General features: G+C 47.3%; 1 protein-coding gene across 8 annotated transcripts in view; it reads right to left on the reverse strand.

Annotated features, from left to right (window-relative positions):
- Positions 1–23,658, reverse strand: part of nfia (nuclear factor I/A) — a 143,351-nt gene that overhangs the window by 72,541 nt on the left and 47,152 nt on the right. The window lies entirely within an intron of this gene.

A 23,658-nucleotide genomic window follows, 5' to 3' on the forward strand; every position in this document is an offset into this window, starting at 1 on the left:
GTTACAATCACTTTGGTTCCTATTCCTCAATCAATAACAACAAAAACCGAAGACGTAATCAGCTCAGAGCTGCCCGTCACCGCCAGACAGCTTGAGTGTACGTGTGTGTGTGTGTGTGTGTGTGTAGACAGGGGAGGTGTGTGTTTAATTTACGTGACGGTGAGGATGACAGCCGTTAACACATCAAACTAATTACAGGTGGGGGTGGGCTGACAGACATCCAATCGTCTTCCTTCTGAGAGTAAACATGGCTGCGACTTCTTCAGGAGCTGAACGCACTTCAGTCTGCTGTCAGAGACCACGTGAGTGAGCGCGAGCTCCTGGGTACACTGAGGGTGTGTGACCTCAGCAGCTCAGTCTGAACCAGCCTATTCAAAAGAAGCTCATTATTTCACCTGCAGTGAGTTTAATGTGCCACACTGCTCTGTTACGCCCTCTGAGCTTTGCTAGAGGAGGGTTGTAAAGTGGCTTGCAGCAGCAGACGGTTTAACTTTAAGAAGAAGACAACCAGCAGATGTCGGCTGGCACTGAGATCAGCTGATCTGACCAATTTGTGATGTGACCATCCCGAGCGCGTTGACCTGTGATTATCATCGCTTCATCTACAGACTTCTTTGCGAAGATTACCATCAAATTCACGTAGACATCGAACCTGAGCAGCAAAGGCCATCAGACCTGCAGACTGTCTGTGGTTCTGCTGAAACATGAAATTCAAAGCACGCTACTTCACATTTATAAGGTCACAAACATTTCTGATCACAATGCTATCATGATGTCTGCTGCATGATAACATGCTCACAGTGCACTGACGTCTTGAAACTGAAACTGCAGGTGGCTATCCACGTTAAAGCAGCTGGATTATCTGGTCTCTAATCTGCGGTCTGAAGACGATAACCATTTCTCTTCTTTTCCCAGCAGCCACTGCTTCTGTCCTCTGAGCAGTCGGCGTATAAGGAGCTGCCAATGGTGTGAATGAGGAGAGTTAAAATCGGGTCTGTGGATCCTCGGCTCAGTTTCCTGACAGTCCATTTATTTCCTGGATGCGCTGCTGCGGCGTCCCGCAGCCGCGCCCGCCGGGCCCGCTGAGGACAGAGGGAGTGAACGCATCACATGCGGCGCAGCGTCCACAAACAACAACAACAACACAAGCACACACACAGACTGAAAGAAAAGGCTGCGCCCGCTCTCCAGATGGGCCCGAGCCCTAACAGGCCTTGCCAGCAACAGCTTGCTCTGTGTGCGCTGAAAACAAAGATGACGGATTAAATATCATGTGGCGAGGTGGAGCAAGGGAGGGACGCAGCGGGGGAGAGAAAGGGAGGGAGATGATTGACTATTATTAGGGATAATGGAGAAGTTGGAGGAAGATCTGCTCCGTTGTTGTCGGGCTGTTAGTGATGAAGAATGGCTCCTCTCCCTCCTCGTCCTCCCTCTAAAATCAGCAGTTTACATCTTTCTAATCTAAGGCTCACGCACAGGTCACATTAGCACGCCACATAATAAGCAGTGTGATGGTTATCCAGAATCCACTGACAGACCAAACCCTTTTGTATTTTCTGAGAATTTAAGACACTCAGTGATAAAACGTCACATTTATTTGTTTACTGGTCAGTTACACCAGCGGTCCCCAACCTTTTTTGCGCCACGGACCGGTTTATGCCCGACAATATTTTCATGGACCGGCCTTTAAGGTGTCACGGATAAATACAACAAAATAAAACTAATGCCGGTACCGAAAAAAAGAAAATTTATTCATAACACACGTGAAAAGACCAAGGAAAACTGAGTAAACGATAAAAACGATAACAAAATAACGCTGAAAACCGATAAAAACCCTGAAAACTATACATTGCATACCTGAGCGTCAACTCTCGCGGCCCGGTACCAAACGACTCACGGACCGGTACCGGTCCAAGGCCCGGGGGATTGGGGACCGTTGAGTTACACCACACCTGAACCGGATCTCGAGTCATCGTGTAAATCTGGAGAAAAGTTCTGGTTGTTTGACTTTATTTTTTTAGTTTACGAGTTAAAACTTTATTAACCCCACAGTTAGAACAAAAGCAAAAGCAGTACTCTTTAAAGCAGAAACCTCTCAGATCCATTATCTCCACCTCTCCCCTGCTGAGGTCACAACCTGTGTGCCACGTCATCTCTCCTCTGCATGCCATGCTGCCTCTCAGGATGCTTAATGAGCCCAATTAACTTATTTACAATGAGGCAATCTGTAAAAATATGTCTCAATCTTGTTTGGCCGGGTGGAGCAGCGAGGGGAAGGACGAGATGGATGGATGAACTACACTGAAGATTAATCGGGTGTGAGCAGCAGACCTGTGGCGGGAAGGGTGGAAGGCTTTACGCCTGGTGGGTGCACCTTCACCCAAGTAACAGAGCTTCACCCGCCCAGCTGACGGAGCTACACTAACAACACAAAAGGTCGAATTTAAAAATTTTAAACATCCCACGCGACTTCACGTTTACATGTTCATTTAAGGCAACATTAGTAATTCCGCCTTAAATGGCGGGGCCCCCTGTAGACGTCAGCTGGTAAGATGGCGCTGTGTCCTTGTTAGAAAATCAAATGGCAGAAATAACGTCTCTGAAATAAACCGTACCTGGTTACTCAAACACGCCTCACTGAGAGCCATGTCACAGACGGAACAATTTTCTGTCTTCCGTCTACATCCACTGACCACATCATTGCGCCAGGAGAAGCGTCCAGCTATCGTGAGGACAGCATCGTACTCCTGACAGGAATTAGATGTCAATGGTCGGTGCAGAGACACGTCCTCGCCGCTACTGCCCAGTTTTAGGCTCAAACTAGAGCTGTGTTCTGATGTCATGGCGATAGAAACGTCCAATAAATGTCACGGAGAACAACGAGCAGGTGGAACCAGGATTTAAACCTGGGACCATGACAGAGCTGTGACCATTTCCGAATCTCTGGCTCCCTGAGGGCAATGCTGACACAGACAATGACCTCTGAGGTTTCTGCGAGTAGAAATCTGTGCAGACCGCAGGAAGAGGAACCATCCACGCATCTGTGAGTAGCGCCACAGTACAGACGGAGCATGTGCAGAACCATGCTGACTTTAAATGGGGAGCAGCTTTTGCCACCTTCAATTGATTGAGTCGATCAGTTCTGTATGACCCATGTGTGGCCCATCATCAATGACACACTCAGAGCTTCAAACAGAAAACGTTCGAGACCAGAGAACGCCCACGCTGTGAGATCATCGCCACGAGCGCCATACAGGACGTCCCACTGTGTGTCTGTGTGTCTGTGTGTGTGCGTGTGTGCGCAGATCAATGCAGTGACTCTCTTCTGATAACTGAATACATGAATTCACATTACACGTCTGCTCAGTCCTCTCATTGATCAGCAGGCAGCAGAGCGGTGATACTGCAGCATAAACACACACGCGTGCACACGCATGCACGCACGCGCGCAGACACACACATATGCGGTTTGGAGGAGGATCCAATACCTTTGATTACTTTTACAATCAATATGCCGCGGGCAGGCCGGCAGAGTGGGGCGGCTCAAGTCTGTAGGAAGCTTCCCGTCCTGCTCCAGGAGGGAAACAGCACACAGACGGGACGAAGGAGGGAGTCGGACCACCTTAAGGAGGCCTGGCAGTGTGATTTAAGTGCAGGGTGTGAAAGGGGAGTGGGGGGAGGAGGGGACTTTAATAGAGCCTGCGGCTAATTGCTCCGGTGGCATCTTAAAGCCCGTCTCCCCCAAAAGCCCTTGGAGGCTGAATACTGCTGCTAACAGAGGAGCTGCTGACACAGGAGGAGAGAGGAGGCGAGGAGGAAGTGAGGGAGGAGACATTAAAGAGAGGAGAGGGTAGACAGTAAGTGAGAGGAGAGGAGGGAGGAGGCACGGGGCGGGAGAGCAGAGCTGGAGTTTCTCCTCACGCAGAAAACAAACTGTGGCTGCTGCTGCTGTGAGTTATTCCTCGGGTCAGGAGAGAGCAGCTCGGATACCGCCACACAAATTATCCTCCTCCCCGCCTCCCCCTCACTGCGGAGGGAGGACGGGGAGGAGGAGGCTGCTGGGGTAATAACACACCCCTCAGCCTGTCATCTCAGCTCAGGACCGGCCCACAAAATAGAAATATCACTTTCTCCTCCCTGGACCCCTCCACCCTCCTCTGTCTCCCTCCTACAACAACAACCCCTCTCCCCCCCAACTGCTGAATCACCCCAGAGGAGAGGGGACAGGAGGAGGAGGAGGCTCGATGAAGAGGAGCTCCACAGAAAGCAGTGGGCTGAATCTGGGTGCTGCCTCTGCAGAGGAGCTTGGTCTGAGTCAGGAAACGTTGAATATACATAAAACATAAAGAGCTGCAGCCCGGCGCTCCTGCAGGGAGGAAACGCTCTCTCCTGCAGGAGAGCACAGAGTCAAACTTCACCTCCACATGTGAGGACGGGAGAAAAGCTCAAACCCTCGTCTCACTGGAGAAACCGCCAGAAACCGCCATGACCCCACTGCGGCTCACGACTCCACGTTTCAGAGCGCCAACATCACAAGCGGACTCAAAGGAGGCAGATCTGCGCTATTCTTAAAATCAACTCAGAAACAACCACAGCAAGCAAACAGGCTCCATCACGGTCAGCTCAGCTCTCCACGCAGTAACGACTAGGTGTGGGTTTAAAAAATCAATTTTAGTTTGAATAAAGTGATTGATTCTATCCTGAATCGATTTTTAAACATAAATTTTACCAGAAACGCCATAATCTCAGCTTAAAGCTCACACAACTATTTCAACAACCACCAAACAGCTAAAACAGCAAATGAGAGCAGGTAAACAGACTCTCTAAACAGAGCGCGGATTAGTCACCCAACCTGGCCCGCACACAGACATGTCGTCGATGCTGAAAGCTGACATCTCACGGATTCTGAAGATGCAGGTTTCGTCACTTTGACCAAAATTCACTGAACCAGCAGCAAAAGAAGATCCAAACTACGCTTCACGTTTGATAAACACCGTCATCAATTTCCTCTTACTTTGGCTGTTTTGCTTCCACCACGATAAAATCACACTTCCTGCACAGTGTTCAGAGACCAGTTTGCCATCATAAACCTCTGTTTTCTGCATTATTCACTGCTTATTACGCACCAGTCTACTGTTGTGTTCAGTGCTGTCGGTCTCCGACAAGAAAGCCTCATTTCTGCTATTCAATACTGAAGAAATGTAAACTTTTACAAATTATTGCTAAGCTGCGTCTCTAATAAAACCTCTGTAACTTTGCTCTGCTTCACTTCAGCAGCATCAGGTAATGTTCATCTTTTGATTGATGGTTTTCTCCAGTTTTTGATCTATTGCAGAATAATTTTAGGGACTATCTGCTATAAAAAGTCAGGCCAGGAAAATCTCCTTCACATTTTTCTGTGTTTTATCCTCAGTTACTTTGACACAAAGGCACCTGCTGTGATGCTCACACCTCTGACGAAGTCTTCCAAGTGTCAGATTTGTTTTTATACATAAATATAAAAATATGAATATGTACTGATAAATGATCAGAACTAATATTTCTGACTGAGTCAATACGATACCCAGCCGTCGTAGCGACACCTGAACTCAAAGAGTTCACTGAAGCACAAATCCCACGTCTCTTTTTGCTGAATATTGAATATTATATAAACTCCTTTATTTCATCCACTTTAAAATTGGCTCTTGTTGTTTGTTGAATGAATCGTCACCAGCATCAAGAAATGCTTACAGCCGGCTCACGACGCACACACAACAGCATTACTGCAACATTTTGTGATCATGTGAACAGAAGTCCTCAGCACGAGGTCTTACTGACCAATCAGTGCACAGACATCCATACAGAGCTTCATCTAGTGCCATTAACCTAACATGAATGTCGTGGCTGTGAGAAGCTCATCTTCAGGACGGTTCTCTCACAAACGTTCAGGTTTATTTTAGCATCATTTCCTGACCTAAGCAGGAAAAGATCACAATGAAAACCAAAACTAAAGAACATGATTCCCCCACATGGGGCAGGAACCACACAGCCTGTTGGGTGAAAGTCACAGCGTAGTGTGTGACCAGCAGAGTCGCTGACGGTCCGCTCTTCAACTCCACACACCCGGAAATATGGTCACTAATGCCGGGACTCCAGATGTGCAGAGTAGGGGATGTAACTGTGTCTCTTGCCATCTTTTATATACAGTTTGTGGCCAAAGCCTTTGTTGAGAAGTGTTTTTTTACTTTCTGTGATTGGCTGGGAGAGATAAGTGTCTGATTTACTGAAGTCTGTCGAACTCTGAGGATCAGAGATGCAGCGAGCCCCGTGAGGGTACGAGTATATATGCTGTATCCATTCTGATTTTAGAGGTGCTGCACTCTGACCAAAGCCTCAGCGACAGCACAAACAATAAAATATTGGAGCCGCCATGCCGATTTGTTCTCGTTTGTCCAAATTCATCCGTCCAAGCAGCTTGGCCGTTTCATCAGGAGGAGAGAGGTTTCCAGACCCCCGTGTGCATGTTTATTAAAGCGGAGCGAGTGTGTGCGTGTCCCTGTGCGTGTCTGTTGCTGCTGACCTTGAGGCCAGTGTGTAGCTTCGGTCATGTGTGTGTGTGTGTGGCATGGAGGCAGGGGTTGTGACAGCTCGCCATCCAAACCCTGCCGCTGCAACATCTGGCTCACATCTCCAGGAGACTCTGAGACCTGGAAACGTTCCTGCGCCCCGCCCCCACGCACTGCTGACTGTCCGCTCACCTTCGGCAGGCTCACAGAGCCGAACCGCATTTCTTCTGCTGTTTGGACTCATAAATCCACTGCAGGGTTTAGGAGCGGGGGGGCTGAATAAGAGGAAAACAAAAGCCTTCTCCACTCCCACTTCTGCATTCACACGACCTCCTACCCCTTCAGAGATCCTCCAAAACCTGTGGGATCTCCACAGGAAGTGCGCAGGCCAGCCCCACCGCAGGTAAACACTTTACTGAACAAGACGCTGAGGTCAGGGAGCTGAGCGCTGCTCACGCATCGGGGTCTGAAGGCTCTGCCGGTGCCTCTGCCACCGCCGAGAGGAGTTTTAATTGGCAGGGAGAAAGGCGAGTGGCTCCACAGCACAGATCGCTTTTATCTGGCCCGGAGAGGCGCTCAGGATTAAGTCTCTCTCTGGTCTGGCGGCCATTGTTTCAGAGAGAGTGGAGGAGGAGGGGGGCAGCAACAAGTTATGCAGATGAGATGTTAATTAGGCGAAAAGTGAATGAAGTCTGGAGCAGAACAAACGAGCCCGGAGGAAGACAGAGTGTGGGAATGAGGAGGCAGCTGCACTCCTCCGCCTCACTCCTCATCCCGTTTCCTCACACCTTCCTCCTCCCCTCCATCTCACAGTCCTCCCATTATTCCTTCGCCCTTTCCTAATCTGTCTCCTCCTCCCAGCATGCCTCTGTGTGCTTTCCTGATGCTGTGATGAAGATGATGAAGAAAGATGATTGACATGCTAATGAGGAAGAAGAGGTGGGACGCCATTGTTGTTTTTTCTAATTTCAACAAGAGGGCTGCTGCGAAAAACAACCAATCCCTGATAGTGCACGCTGATCATCAATAAATGAACCAATAAGCAATAAACTATGCTAACCATGATCCTCAGCAACCTTTACTGAGCTGCAGGGTTCTTGCAGCAGTGCGGTGTGGGATTCGTAGTTACATTTAGAAGATGAAATGTTTTTAAAGCTTGATTTTGCAATGCAGCTCTGATGTTCTAGTCTGCCTCACATCACTCTGCACGAAGGCTAAAACAGAAGATCTTCTATTTTATATTTCGTTTTTCTTTCTAAGTCCTCGATTGTAGTGAAACATCTCCGTCAGAATCACAGCCACAGAAGCTGCTTTACAGCATCTTCCATCTTGGCGTGAAGCTGCAGAGAATGTGCAGACCTGACCTAAACCTGGAGTTCAAGAAATAAAAGTGAAGTTTTAATGGAACGGTGCTGTCTGGTGTGAAAGACTGACACCACCTCCTCCTCCAGCCTCCACACGTATTCCTCCGCACCCTTACACCTGAAACAACTCTCATGGACACAAATCGGCACGAGAGCAAGATGACCGACAACCGTGTTCAAGTGAATGGAAAAAGGAAAAATTCAGGAATCAGCAGGTTAAACATTTATTGAAGTGCTTTGGATGAAGTCTTCCTGAAAGGCTCAGAGCAGGAGGTTTGTCAGTTTTGGTCAAACTTTATGCTAGATTAAGATTTTTTGTTCATGAAATGTGCTTGAATGATCGGCGCCTACACCAGGAGCACATCAGGGGTGTGTGGATCAGATGTGTGGGGAGGAACGGTGGTTCTGCAGACCTGAGCACATTAATCCTATGTGGAGCAACAAGTGCTCAGAGCGAGTGGCCACGTCACATCTCCTTGGTCTGTTTGGAGGTTGTGGCCGAACAAATTCCCAGAGGACAAAGAAGACGATGCACATGCAGAGTTTACAGAGGATGGAGGAGGAAGCTGACACAGTCTAAAGGAGAGCCGAGCGGGTCTGATGCTGCAGGAGGACGTCACCCTCCCCCACTGGCCGCTCCGTGATTCGCTGAGCTCTAAAGGGTCGTTTGTGGAGCGACTCGCAGGCGAGCAGAGCATGAGGATGAGACCGTAAACCTGCTCCGCTTGGTGTGACAGAGACATCAGAGCGTCCAGTCAGCAGCCCCCCACCCCCGCACGTCCGTCCTGCAGCGCTCACGTAAATTCTTCATTGTTTATTAGCTGTCACTTCCTAAATAGTACTTGCTGCGTCTTGCATACAGGCCTGACCCCCCCCCCCCCCCCCTGGGGAGGGAGGTGTGAAGTTACAGTGGAGGACAGACAGGAGAAGAGAAACAGCAAGTGAGGAAGAGCTGCATATCCACCTACACGACCAGATCCACAATCCTTTAAATCCACTTTTATTCCAAACAAATCCAATAAATCGGCCGTGTGCAGCTTTTCCTCAAAGTATCGGAGCTCAAACTTAATCCGGCGCGCCCGTGAGGAGCCGGATGCTCCATAAATCCCCCAAACTCTTCTCATTCAGATTAAACATGCACACCTAAACGCTGCTCCTAATGAAATCAAGTAGCTGCGTGTGTCAATGCTGGGAGCTGGATGCTTCCACCGAGGAGAGGGCTAGCGAGAGATCGGCAACACTGACTGCATGATATCTTTTTTATTTATGCGTCCGCTCACGTTGGGCTGGAGTATCAGCCCGAATGTAATTAAATGGCTCATAAAGCAGAAATAAACTCAGCCGGCTTCACCTCTGCGCGCTTTCCAGCTCTCAGCCCGTCATCGTGCAGCTCTGCTGCAGACCCAGCGGCTGCTCTTTCTGTTTGCTGACAAAACCATCAAATCAGTCGAGAGACCGTCGTCATCATCATCATCCCCGCATCACCACAGACGCTTTGGGAAACAGGTGAAGTGCTCAGTGCACCTCGTTAGCAGTGGTACCTGCAGTTTTCAGTGGGGTTCAGAGTAGTTCAGGGTATTTGGGGAACATTTAGAGAAATTAAGCAAAAACTGCTGAACAAATACGCTGACCGAGGGAGGAGCAGCAGCAGCTGCGGCGCTCTCAATTTTGAGTTTTTGGTCTATTTCTCATGTTCACTCTGATTCATTATTTTCCATTACAGGTTTTCGTTTTGTTTCTTAAACCTGCCTGAGTCGTGCTTTTGAAGCTGCAACAGTAAGTTAAAATCAAAATCTAAAATCAAATATTCCGTGTGAGCACTACGAGCTGACGGGCTCTACTGAAGGTAAAAAACCCTGACAATCAAACAGCTGCTCTGCAAACGCACTCAAATATCCTGCAAGTCACGCCAACCCTGGCGGACCCACACGAACCCTCATGGGTCATCGCCATGAGAAGAACAGGTCACCTTCAGCACACCTGTGAGAGCGTGTCTGAATCAGACCGTTTCTTGCTCTATGTCTGTATGTTTTGACAGGTTTCACTCTGATTTGGTCAGACCAAAGTGACCAACACAGACCGCCTCTCCCTCATCACGTTTCAGCTGCCTGAGCTTGCCGTGACAGGGGCGCAGCCTGAAATGACCTGTTATACATTCAGGTGTGAGGACTTGTTGAGGCTGAAGCTCGGGTGGAACACACCCACCATCACCCACGGAGACGGGCAGGAAGTAGACGAGTGGGGTCCTGCAGCAGAGCACAGGGTGGGTGGGGTTTTTTTTTTAGAAAGAGCATGTCGTCCATTTTAGAGGACACAGCCTCGCCAAGTGTCCGATTTAGAATTAAAGCATTTAGCAGACAGTATTAGCTTATCCCCCCCTCCGCACCCTTGAAAGTCTGCGGTGACCCAGGGATGTGTAAAACGGGGTGGCCAAATGAATTGCTCGGGCACTCTAGCTCTTCGAGCCATTACGGCGAAGAGCTGCCCTACCTGTGTCGAGTCAGCAGTCCCGCTCAGTCTATCCGTCTAATGGACAGCGCAGGAATTTAATTAGCAGGAAGCCGCAGAGCGGGCTGAGAGGGGGGGGGCAACAGCACAGGGAGAGTGTGTGTGTGTGAGAGTGTGTGTGTCAGAGAGTGTGTGTGAGAGAGTGTGTGTGTGTGTGCGTGAGGCCATTGAGCGGTCGACCCCTGCTGTCATCCTCTGGAAACCCTGTCCATCAGCAGGACGTTCTATGCTTGTTTGTCCTGGGAGGGGGGTCAGCTTCTGTTTATCTCAGGTGATCTCACTTCCTGTCAGGACTCAGGCTCACTACCTCCAAATGCCGTCTCGAACCACGTATTAAAAATGATATCTATATATCAATTTGTTCACCCATCCATCCACCCTGTGCTGGTGTCTGGTCAGGTTATGTTTTGCACCTCCTCCTGGGGCAGCAGATTAAGTAAAGCTAGTCTGGATCCATCTCGCGGGGCCCTCATCAGTTCCCAGGAGAAGCCTTTAATTGAAGGAAACCTCTAACCCACCCGAGCCCCACACCCCGTCTCTGAAGATGTTTTCGTTCCTGCACCGCAGCTCTGAAATTCTCTGGACATGCATGCAACCGCTGTGATGTTGTTTTGAGCCAATCAGCGAAGAGCACAGCCTCCTGCATGCTCCGTCCAGGCAGCTCTGTCACCTTCACCTCAGCAGTGAAGCAGACTGCTTCCTGTGCGAGGAAAAAAAAAATTCCAGTCTGTGGACACCGTCCAAAGCTCATGAGTAAAACCTGAGCCCAAAAGAGACTCGTCTCAGCTTCCTCAATTCTCAATCTCGTTCTTTCCCTCAGCACCAGGAGGAGGTCGGGGGGATGGTGGGGTCAGAGGACACCTGAGACCGGTGTAGTTAATCATACCTCGTACCCACCTCGCTGCGCAAACTGTCGTAAAACGGTGCTCATACGAGTGTCCTCATTAGGAGAAGGGCCTGTGTTTGTGTGTAATTATGAGACAATTTGTTTCTGGTCATTTTAAAGAGCGATGGTCTGAAAATGTGTTTTCATCAAAAATTTCCGAGCCAAATTAAGTGAAAGTACGCAGACACATAAGAAGAGAAACTTTAAACTGCATGTCTGGATAATTTCGCTTTAAAACTGTGAGTCAGGTTGGTGAGGATTATTATTTATCTGGAGCACTAAATCTGAGGGAAACCTGGAAATGTGCCTAACCTGTTTAAAATAGGAGACACCTGGCAGGTGCCCTATAGCACACCTGTGGCAGGAAAAGCTTCATCAGGTGAGCGTTGTGTAATACAGAACGCAGATTGAAACCACAGCAAACTGAAGTCACACTTTCTGTTCCACAACCCCCAAAGACACAAAAAAGAGGTGAACTTGTGGCTCTACGCCTCCTCCCTGCTCCTTATCTGTCTGCATTCAGAGCTGCGCCTCCTCGCTCAGTGGCCGCTTTGTAATTGGATTGTGCCGAAATTCAGAGATGAGAAGCAAGAACGGCGAACGGGTGAAGAGAAAGCGATGAGGGCGGTGGAGAGTTTCAAAGTGTGGGAGAACCCCGGGTGAGGGAGGGGTGGGTTTCACCAATTAGCTCGGTCACCAGGCCCCACGTTCCCAGACACTCTCACCACCTAATCAAGTGGAGCTTTTGTCTCGTCTCTGAAAACTGTTTTCTGCTCTGAGTGCGAGAATAAAACGGAGGCCCCGCCGAGGCCGTCCGAGCGTGGATGGGTGGTGGTGGGGGGGTGTCACAGAATGACGCTAACGAGCCGACGACCTGGGCGATCGCACGCACACACACACACACACACACACACACACACACACACACACACAAAAGGAGGTGGTATCCATTACTGAGGAGCAGGACACAACATCTACATTACACTGGCTGTATTGTAACACAACATCAGAAAACATGAACAGCCTGAATGATCACAGGCTCAAATTATTCATTAACCCTTTCCCGGTGAGTAAACGTGAGCTGCCGCTGCTGTGAGGAGGCAGCCGAGCGAGGCGCGCTCACATCCCCCGGCGTTTCACATGACGGGGTTTGGGGTTAGAACTGCTCTCACGCGGACCCCTTTACAAGGTCATACCGACTGTCTCAGAATAACGAGAAACGTCCACGAGGCAGTGCTCAGCGTGCAGCTCAAACACACCCTCCGTCAGTGTGGTGACCCGGGCGTGCACAGAGGTCGACAGGGGGTTCGGGGTCTGTACCTGTGCCCTCCTCCCTACGGACTCAGGCTTGATCTGCACGTTCACACTTTACTAGATCACACCTGAGATCACAGATCCACCTACACGCAGCAAACTTCACCCTCACTTCACATAAGATCGGGGTCACACGCTGAAATCTGTGAAACCGCCTTTATCCACCACCAACAACCATCCGCACCGCCCCAGTAGCTCAGAGCAGCTCACAGCGACTGACGGCACAAATAGTTCAATAATTCAGTTATCGGCTCCCCAACCTCCACTAATCCTTCACATGTCAATAATTAAAAATGAACGCGCGCACACACACACACACACACACACACACTCTCTCGAAGAGCAGAGGAACAAAAGGAAAAGCCTCCACAGAAGCAGCTCTTTGTGTGTTTCACTCATGGACTCGGGCCAAAGAGCTCGACCTGCAGTCTGACAGAGGCTCACTCTATCGCTCTCGCTCTCTAACACGTGACCAACCCAACGAAGACTCCTCAACCAGCAGCTCCCCTTCCTCTCACTGCTGCACCTTTTCTCACTCTCATTTTGGAAGTAAGATTTCTTCATTCTCGTGTGTGTGTGTGTGTGTGTGTGTGTGTGTGTGTGGTGGCGTGGGGGGGGAGTCACCTCTCTCTCTCTCTCTCAATTTTTCAACAAAAACGAAACGAAACAAAAAAACCCTGAAAGGTCTGCACAGCTCTCACGTTTAGGCGTCTGGGCCTCACGCAGAGCCGCTGAATATTCACGGAATCGTTCATCCTCAGATTCTCATCAGAGCCAAACAGCGAGCCCCGTTTTAAAAGCATGACGGCTAATCCCACTGAAATCTGCCAAAAACCCACAGTCTCAAAATCACTGTTATTACAAGGGACGTCCCCACCCAGTTATTACTAACGTTTATTAATAATGATATTTATATTATATTGATATATTAATAATGATATCTAACATTTCTGACAGCTATCAGCAAAACATTCAGACTGAAATTAGCTTTCAGTTCAATTCAATCTTATTTATATATTGTTCCAAATCACAACAGCGATCGCCTCAATGTTTATCTCGTAGAGACCCGACAATCAGACGAGCTGCTGAGAGCGAGCACAGACAAAGCTATATCGCATTTTTAAAAAGTTACAAAAATATTATTATTTTATGTTATTCATAATTAAATTTCTTTTTGATGTAACACAGATTTTTTTCCCAAAAACCTAAATTATTCATTAATATATTTCTCTAATAACTCATAAATAAAACAGGAAGGTTTTAAAAAAATATAAAACCTTATAAAACATTAGTAAATGATTTTACCTTTTTAAAATTATCAGTAAAATATTAATTACAAAATACATACTTGTTCATATTTGTATAAAAGTAGACCACAAATATTAACTTACTATCAAAAATTATCATCTGAGAAAAGTGTGAATTAATTTGAAAACATCTCCTTATTCCAATAAAATTAATCACTGCAACAATAATAAATTCTTCTAATGATCAGTTTATGAAAACATACATTTGTAAAATGTTTTATAATATTTTAAAAACTGTTAACTAATAATAATTATTACTGGAACATGTGATTTAAATCAAAAACATTAATCCTACAAAAAAATTTAATTTTAACAGGATGTGTCAAAAAAAATGTTTTGAAACTGATTTTATTTAAAAAAAAAAAAAAAAAATCCCAAATATTGGACGTCTGTGTTTCTCTTGTTTCTTGCTGACAGTAAAACTAAAACGGAGAAAGAAGAAGAAGAAGAAGACGTGGTGTCGCTCTGACCCTCTTCTTCTTCTTCTCCTCCTTCCTGTATTTTTCAGCAGCCATACGGCGCTCTGGAGTTTCTCTCCTTCCACCATCTGTGGAGAGTTTCCCTGCAGACGCTCACAGCTGTCCTGGTTCACGTCGACGCTGGCTTCACACACAATGGGATTGTGTGTGTGTGTGTGTGTGTGTGTGGGAGGGTTTGTGGGGGTTTTTTTGGCATGAAACTCTCCCTCAGCCTTTCACGATGGGAGGACACACACACACACACACACACTCACTCACACACATACACACACACTCACTCACACACACATGCGCGCAGAAACTTTGTTCACAGATTTAGTAGATTCAGGATCATGTTCAGGGGTCAAAGGTGAAACTGGGCTGGGTTTTGGGGCTGCCATGATCTCACATGTTGTCTGTTTTTACTTCCTGTCTGTGCCGGAAACACAGAAATATCCATGAAGATCAAAGCTGGCCCGGTTTTAAACACGGGATGATCCGTGCACACACACACACACACTCACCGTGTTTTTTTTTTTTTATTTGCATGATTCACGGTTCACAATCAGCCTTCCTCCTCCTCTGAAACAAGCCGTTTCAGCTCCTTTGATATCCAATGGCTGGATTGTTATTTGCAGAATGATTGTGAAAATATTTAAAAATAGTATCTGTAAAATATTCATTTGTTGTAGAAAATGTAAAATGGTGATGTATGTAATTCTGATTTTAAGTCTGAGCCAACAGCTGCCTAAACTGTGTAAAATATATTTAAAATGATCTGAAATTATATTCTTGTAACAGTAATTAAATCCACAAAGTAAAAATTGTAAAGATTTTTTTAAAAATTATTATAATAATTATATTTATATTTTCATTCTTAAAACCCCAATGAAACAATAGAAATACTAAAATATGCTTGAAAAGAAAACAAGCAGAAAAGCTTCAAATTAAACGTCATCAAAAATAATTTGGTGTTTTTCTTTTTCTCCTGTTATCTCTGCTCTGAAGCAAGACACCAGTACACTACACCTGCCTACATTCCCCATCTTGCACCTGGAATGCTGGCATTGGCTGAGAACCTTTGACCTCGGGTAAGCCTGACTTTTCCCGCTGCCGTGTTTATCGTCGTTTTCCTGGCAGGAAGTTGATTTTCTTCTTGCAGAAATTTCCCAGCTTGAATTTTTTTCCTGTGAAGCTTCGAACAAAAACGCTGAACAGCAGCCAGACTCCATGTTGGCACGGAGTCTGGACCGCCGAGGGAGGGGGGCCTTTGCCAAGGGGTCCCTGTTGCTATGGACTCCCAACCCCCCCCTCCCTGCAGCCCGTCAGCCCCTCCACGGGTGGAGGAGTGAGGTGGGGGGGTGTTAGTAAAAGACACAAATCACGGCCGGCAGCGCAGCCACATTCCTGCAGGATGACCTCCGCAGAAAGACAGCCGAGCTGACCTTTAGAGGACCGGGAGAGGAGGAGGAAGAGAGGAATGTTCCTGAGAGGAGAGAGGAAGAGCAGGAGGAGAAGAAAAGGAGAAACAATGGAGACAGACGCTCTGTGACAGAAGGATTTACAGAGAAGGGTCCTGCTTCTTTAACTTCTTCCTCTCCCTCCTTCTGTCTCTGACCTCCTCTACCTCCATTTGCTCCTTCCTGCTCCTCCCCTCGTATCCTCTTTTTATGCATATCGCATGTCCAACTCCTGTACGTAAGTCAAGAACGGAACCAGTGACATCACACTGGTTTATGGACAGTGTACTGTAGGGCCTTTGCCTGAAAATATAAGTCTCCCTGAGGTGAGTGTTGTTGTGATTTATCGCCATATAAATAAAGCTGAACTGAATGTCTTTATTTTGATCCTCCTGTCAGCTGATTGGGCGGTACCTGTGCTGAATTATTACTTCTATAGGTTTATCATTTCTAATCTGCTCTTTGTGCTTTTAATCTCTAATCTAACCTCACTGGTAACCAGCCTCATGGAGGAGGAAGAAGAGTTCAGGTCCTGCACATTCCAGTTCAGGTACCAGAAACTAACACAGCAGGAGGCGGAGAGTGGTGTGTGTGCGCGTGTGTGTGTGGCGCTGTGAGATCACAAACATATTGCAGGCTGGAATATCAATAGAGAGCGCAGCGTTGACACTACAATTTAAACCGGATTACCTGACTTTATAGAGGGATCAGCTGATATCTGCTTCGCTGCATGGGGGAGGAGGGGGGAGGAGCAAACAGCTCACAGCCTAAAAACTGTTCACGTTTCCACGCCACAAAACATCTAGGCGCTGTTTTATACCAAACTTTAGATCTACTGATTGTCCTCATCGTCATCATCATCACTGTGTGTACATGGTACTGTACAAAACACCAGATGAATGAAAAAACAGTCTTTTTAAAAAGATCAGTCCAGACGATCACTGATTTTATTCACTGGGGTCAGTATCCTGTGCAAGGAAGCCAGAGCATGACCTGCTCGTCCTCCAGCCACCGCATGTCAGACACGACTGTAAACACAAAAGCTTCATACTAAACAAATAAAAAAGCTGCTGTTAAAATCCACTGATTTTTAATATTTAACTCAAACCAAGTTTATTAATCACTGAAATAAGAACAATGAAATGTCTTGATGCATGCTCAATCATCCAGGTAAGTAAATGCCAAAAGGTTGAAAACCCATAGTGATCCTGTATGTGTCAGGAACAGTTGAGACACATTTTTTCTAAACACTGCACCTCCCTGGCTTTTAAATCCCAAAACACGCTGCACCAAAAATTGTTCCACCCCAAGGATCGGGTCCCCCGACACAAACAGAGTAACATAGTGTACGCTGTTAAGTGCCAGGAGGATTGCCATGATTTATACATCGGGGAAACCAAACAACCTCTGGCGAAGTGGATGGCACAACGCAGAAGAGCCACCTTGTCAAGCCAGGACTCCGCAGTCTATTTACACCTACAGGCCAGTGGACACTCTTTCAATGATGAGGATGTACACATCCTGGACAGGGAGGAACGCTGGTTTGAGCGCGGAGTCAAGGAGGCCATTTATGGGAAAAGGGAAAGACCATCTCTGAATCGAGGTGGGGGCCTAAGGGTACATCTTTCGCCATCTTACAATGCAGCCGTGCCCTCTCTGTGAATGGCACTCATGTCCATTGATCAGTGGTCTTTGATCAATGATCAATGGGCTTTGATCAGTGATTGTCGATCAATGGTCATGACAATTTGCATATTAATGATGATCTGTCCTCACAGCCCATTGTTCATTCAGTGGGCTGGTTTCAGTTATTGCGCAAATGTAGTGTTTATAAGGTTGAGGAAACCTGCAGTCAGCTAAGACTGAAGAAGGCACTTGGAGTGACGAAATGTTTCTCCCTTTGGCTATGACCAGATGAACAGCAGATGAAGAGAATCAACCTTTTGGGACGAACAATAAAAATAATCTTGATTGTGGTTGTTCCAGTAATCACTCAGGATTCAAGTAAATATGATCTGAGCAAGCTCAGTAGGGGCGATTTCTCATATTTCCATATTCAAGGCAGTAAACATGAAGTCGTCTCCTTTTACAGATTAAACTACGACTCAAGACGAAGGCTCCCTGGGTCCACGCGGTGATGCCGTTTTTAAAGCTTCTCGTAACTTTCTGTATGTAACTTTCAGGAAACAGTTTGTTCTTCCTCCCAGAGTGTTTTTATGAATGATCCCCGCTCGCTCTGTGTGTGTGTGACGCAGCAGTCACAGATGTGGATGCTGGGTGAGGGTTCGAAGTGTGTGTTGCTTGGTTGGCGGTGGGTCGGGGTGTTTCCTGCGGTCATAATGTGTACTTCAGGAACCACATCAGAGCGTGTGGTTTTATGGCGCGCTAGCCTTAAATGGCTCCATATGAAGAGCGCAGACCAGCCGCAGGAAGAGAAGGAGGAGAAGAAGAGGAAACATAAAGTATATGTAAGAGAAGACAAGGGAACACACACAGAAAGTCTCCAGATTCAGTTTTCCTCAGCGCAAAGTAAACACACACACACACACAGGTCGTTAACTTGTTGTTATTGTGTTTAATTTCACCCTAAATGAAAGGAAAGAAAGGTGCTGAGAGCGCCATGCCCTCACATTAAAGGTTATTCTGCTTTATTTCAGTAGCTATGTGTCTGCAGTCAGACGGACTCTGAACACGTCCAGCCCACTTCAGATAAAACGCTCCAATTCTGACTCGAAGGAAGCAAAGCAGACACACATTAGCCACCTGGAATGGACCGAATCACAGGCGTATTCATCTGCAAGTCCTCCACATGTAAGGTGGATTTACTGGAAGCAGGATGACGCTCGGAGGAACGAGGCAGAGAGCTGTCAAGAGGGAAATGCCCCCACACAGAGCGAGCAACAGACGCCTGCTTTAATATGGCATCCACAGCACCACCTACGGAGAAAGAGGACGGTGATGACGTCAGCTTCAAGTCTCCAGTCTTCTCCTGATCTGTGTCTCACTGAAGCATCATCCTTAAAGGCTGAAACACGAAGGGATCAGGACAAAGAGTCCGATTTCAATGTTTTTACAAAAATCAGAAACCGTTCAGATCAAACACGCTCTTGAGGTTTGACGGCGGCGTCTGTAAGTTTGGAGTTTAAATAAAGTTCTGGGGGTTCTGAACAACTCCTGTGTGTGTGTGTGTGTGTGTGTGTGTGTGTGTGGTTAAACTAAGATGGCGTCCGGTGTGTGGCGTAGACTGGGGCTGCTCAGACCTGTGGTAACAAGTTCAGAGACGAAGCTCCAAATCTCTTTAAGAGCTCAGGAGGACGAAGGAAGTGGGTCACACATCTTCAAACACACACACACACACACACAGTCTTTCTGTTTACTCATTCTGAGCCCTGCGGGGCCATTTAAGGTGACGGCGAGCAGAATATCTGACCCTCCTCATTTTGTACTACCCGGCGGCTCGTTATCTTGCCGACACACAAAAATCCTAAGAAGCACGAGGTGACCAATCACAGAAGAGACAAGAATAAAGTCTGCGCTCAGCACAAACTGACCGAAAACATCAGAAAAAAACCCAGCATTGCTGATCGTGTTCTTAAAACAGGTGTGACACATGCTCAGTTATTGCATCCAATATGGCCGTCAGCGCCGGGTGGGCAGAGCTGTGAGGTTAATGATTATTGCATGAACAGACGTGTTTGTGATGCAGTAGAGGTTAGGGCGATAAAGCCAATAAAATCCTGTCAGGTTTCAGGTGGATGACCCTGCCCAGGTCTGATGCTGACTCTGGAGCATTGTGTTGCAGATGAAGGGCGGTGCCGTCTGAGGCGGTGGCAGCGGTACGCCGCAGAGCCTCAAGCATTACTGTGAAAGTCCTTCTATCAGACTTTTATGATTCCATCTCTCTAATTGTGTTTAATCGCCTTTACTGCTCACATAAATATTATCCATCAGTAATAACCGTTAACGCCGTTATTCCCGCCTGCGACAGCTCTAAATCACACAAACAGCTGCTCTCGACCTTTTTTCACCTTCTGTCCCGCACGCCGCCCCCCTCCAAACCGCCCCCCAGCTCCATGTGCGCTCAACTGGCTGCTAATGAGGGGCTGACATGTTTATCCTGGAGGTCAAACGGCCCAATGATGGAGGTCACGACCCCGACGTGCTGACCTCTGACCTGCCAGCACGTGTCGATCCTTCCTGTGTTTGTAACACCCGCTGCTGCCACTGCTGCCAGCGAGCTCACACATCAGAGGGGTGGGGGGAGGGGTCTATGTGACCTCTGACCTCCCAAAAGTTGCATAAGTTTGCGTGTGCCTGTTCTGTGTGTTCACAGCGAGCCGAAGACTGTTAATTTGAAAAGCTCCACTTGTTGAGGAGCTTCCTGGGCTCAGCTTTAATGGTTCGGTTATAGTTGAGACTTTTTGAAAGGTCTCTGCTGTAACTGCCCAGGGATGCTTCGGCATGTAGCCAGGAATCAAACCGCCAACCTTTTCGTGAGCAGACGACCTGCTGTAGCTCCACCGTCTCATTTTCCCGATGTGTTCCAGGCTTGAACATCTGGGACGTTTAATAACAATCTAGCTCCTGCAGTGCGGCTTTAGCAATCTGCTGATATTGAGTCCAGTGGATCGTCTGTACTGTGAGGACCAGACTGCTAATAAAATCAATACATCCAAACAATCACTCAATTAGAATTTGTTAGTAAAATAAACTGATCAGAATGATGTCTTTCACTGACTGTCCCTGCTGTGATAGGAGCTCAGTGTGGGAGTCTTTCCTCCTTTCCCTGCTCCGAGTGCGCCTCATCGCACACCGAGTGGAGCAGAAAGAATCCAAATACGAATCCATTGTGTTACCGTAGTGATGCACACAAGCGTCCCAGACTGTGCTGCACCGAGCGCAGGTGTCAGTGGCGTTTTACAGTCGAGTAGACGACAGTTACACCACAAACAGGCGTGAAACCTGTCCACACTGCTGACTACTTCCTGTTAGCTGTGCTTGCTCTAATTAGGGTGGCGTGAGTGGACACAGGCAGCGAGCGAGTGGCTTTCAGGGTCTGGACTGGACCAAAACCTGGAGAGCTGTGTGAGTCTAAGGCTGCAGTTTAAAGTGGATATAAGCAAAGGTTGTCATGTGATAACTGACTGCAGCCAACCAATCGCTTGCACCTCAGGGCTGCTAACACAGGAGACACTGAGCAGACGCGCGCAGGGGAGGCCTCCTGCCAGCAGCAGGTGGAGGTGAAGGTGGAGTTCAACTGGACGTTCAACTCTCGTCTCTTTGAAGTCTCTGCTGCGCCGCACTCTGAGGATTAAGGAAGAAATGGTTTGGCGCATGCTGCTGTTTCTACGGGCAACAATGTTGGCCCCCACCCCAAGTCAGCGTGACGGGGATGAATTTAATTACCCACTCGGGCTGCCCTGACAGACCCCACCTCCGGCCCCACGAGCCACGAGGTCAGGCCGCCTTCACACAGCTTTTAATCGATGCCGTCGCTCCAAAAAAAGCTTGGTCGTCTTAAACAAGAGGCCGGGCGAATTCAAGGATTCAAAGCCCTCACAGCTCTGCGTGGTGAGAGTTTTTCAAAATAAAAGCTAAATTTAGATGATTTTGAAGAGCTGCCACTGTTCTCGCCGCAAATGATCCCCCTCTGTGTTTGTGACGGTGGCGAGCGGCTGCTCCGCTCAAACAAAAACCTCACTGAGGGTTTCATGCTCGCTGCCAAGAATCAGAGCCTTTCCCCTCAAAATAAAACCGCGACCGCAGCCGCCTCCAGACTCAAGGAGGCTCAGTGTGAAGCTGCACAGCTGATCAGCGAGCGCACAGTGGAAACATACACAGGCGAGGCGATGTGGACGGAGGTGTGGAGAATGGGCGCTCTCTCTGGGCTCACAGAGGCTTCAGTCTGAGAGAGGAAATGATTGTAATTAAGCTTCAGGGATGGAGATCTTTCAGAGCACTCCGCTCGGGCCGTTTGTGCACGATGACGGATCACAGCTGAGAGCTTACCGCCACAAAAACACGAGACTGAGGCAAAACCTGCAAAAACAACTGTTTCTACTGATGTCTGCCTCAAAAAATCCACTTCAAGTCCCGAAAACAAAAGAAAGAAAGGAGGAAAGAAGTCATCCAACTTTAACCAGGAAATCAGAGTCAAGGAAATTAAGATTTTAAATCTGACTTTTTCTCCTTTTCTCCTAAATGCACCTGTAGTTCAAACTGTGTTTCAGCCACCGAACGTAAAAACTGAACTTTGAAATTCACCAGAATTTAACCTGACCTGAGAAATGTTTGGTTGGAAACGGCTGTTTTCACTCAGGCTCTGAGGCCTCTGGAAATCAATCCGCTGCTGGAGGAATCTGAAAGTGGGCCTGGCGGATAAATCTGAACTCAGGAGCTCCAACAAACTTAGAACAAGCTCGGTGCCAAATATTCAAACCGGCTGCCAAATATCTCCTCTGCGCGCCTCTGCCACCGCTCGCTGCTGCTCTCTAGAATATTCCAGCCAGCCAAATTATTTTCCCGTAGAATCAGTCGGAAATCGGGAACGTGCTGAGCAATCGCTCCAGAGATAATTGTGTTTTTTCTGTGCCAGCTTCACCCTAAAAGCACGCCGAGCTGCTCTGCTCATGCCGACGTCTCCGAGTTTCCTTTGACTTGTGCTTTGGTGACGAAAAGACGAGTGTCTGCAGGAGATAACACGCTGATCTGCTTTAAAACTGAGAGCAGGGTGTGCTTTCATCCCCAGACAAACAGAGCAAATTCTATCAGCTCACAACTAAACAATCTCATATTTAAACCTCTCAGGAATGCAAACAGAGCAGATGTCATCCCGCAAACTGTGCACAAAGCACAAAATGTAATATCTGTGCATTCAAGGCTGGAAAACTCTGATATTTGTTAGGTTGTGTCACCAAGTGGAAGGGAAATGGACTCCCAACGTGTGGTTAACATTGTGAAAGGGTCTTACTTTAGCTTTAGTCCTAAACTAAGACGAGACTGAAATTTTAACAGCAGCACTCAGGAGACTAACCGTGGTCTCCTGAGTGAAAATCCTCAGATATAACACCACCAATCCGCTCTCTGGGTTTACATCATGCATCCATAAACAGGAGTGTTGGGGGAAAAAAGGTCGATACAGAACAGGACTATTAGGATATTATACATTAACACCAAATATAATTTTTTTTAATAAATTAAAATACTACCAACAAGAGGACTCATCTAATGTAAGTTTAGCCAAGCAAACGGAAATCAGCTAAAACAAAAAACAAAAACATGACATGCTCAGCTCGACAAAGCTTACAGCTCAGTCACACGAGTAACGATGGGACGGAGACAGATCTGTGGTATCAGTTAATCAGTGTTTTCTGAGACACACACTGCATGTAGTTGCCAACTTGACCCCATTAACTGGCTGACTGACTGCAGACTGACTGCAGACTGATTTTCTTGTGGCAACATTTGCAGCCGGTTTTAGTGACACTGTTGGTTTGCTTGACAAGCTTTTTGCAGCAAAAATAAAACTGATGTGAGACATGATTGTCTTCATATATCATTATCTATCATAAGAGACTGACAAAGTTTCACTTTGAGGACATTTGAAAAAAGGTGATAAATAAAAAGTAAATGTAATACTGTAATACTCTGTGTATTACAACATGTTAAAAGTAGTACTAATATCACAGTAATATTTAGTGTCATGAGTGAAATATTGTGATAATGTCATTCTGTGGGGTGATTCTACCTTTAGCCATAAAGTAAAAGCTCACCTACGATTGTCGCTAATCAGCTGCAGCCTGCCTGCATGGTGCAC

This window comes from Neolamprologus brichardi, chromosome 23, assembly GCF_056152115.1.
Source record: "Neolamprologus brichardi isolate AB-2024 chromosome 23, ASM5615211v1, whole genome shotgun sequence".
Classification (NCBI taxonomy): domain Eukaryota; kingdom Metazoa; phylum Chordata; class Actinopteri; order Cichliformes; family Cichlidae; genus Neolamprologus; species Neolamprologus brichardi.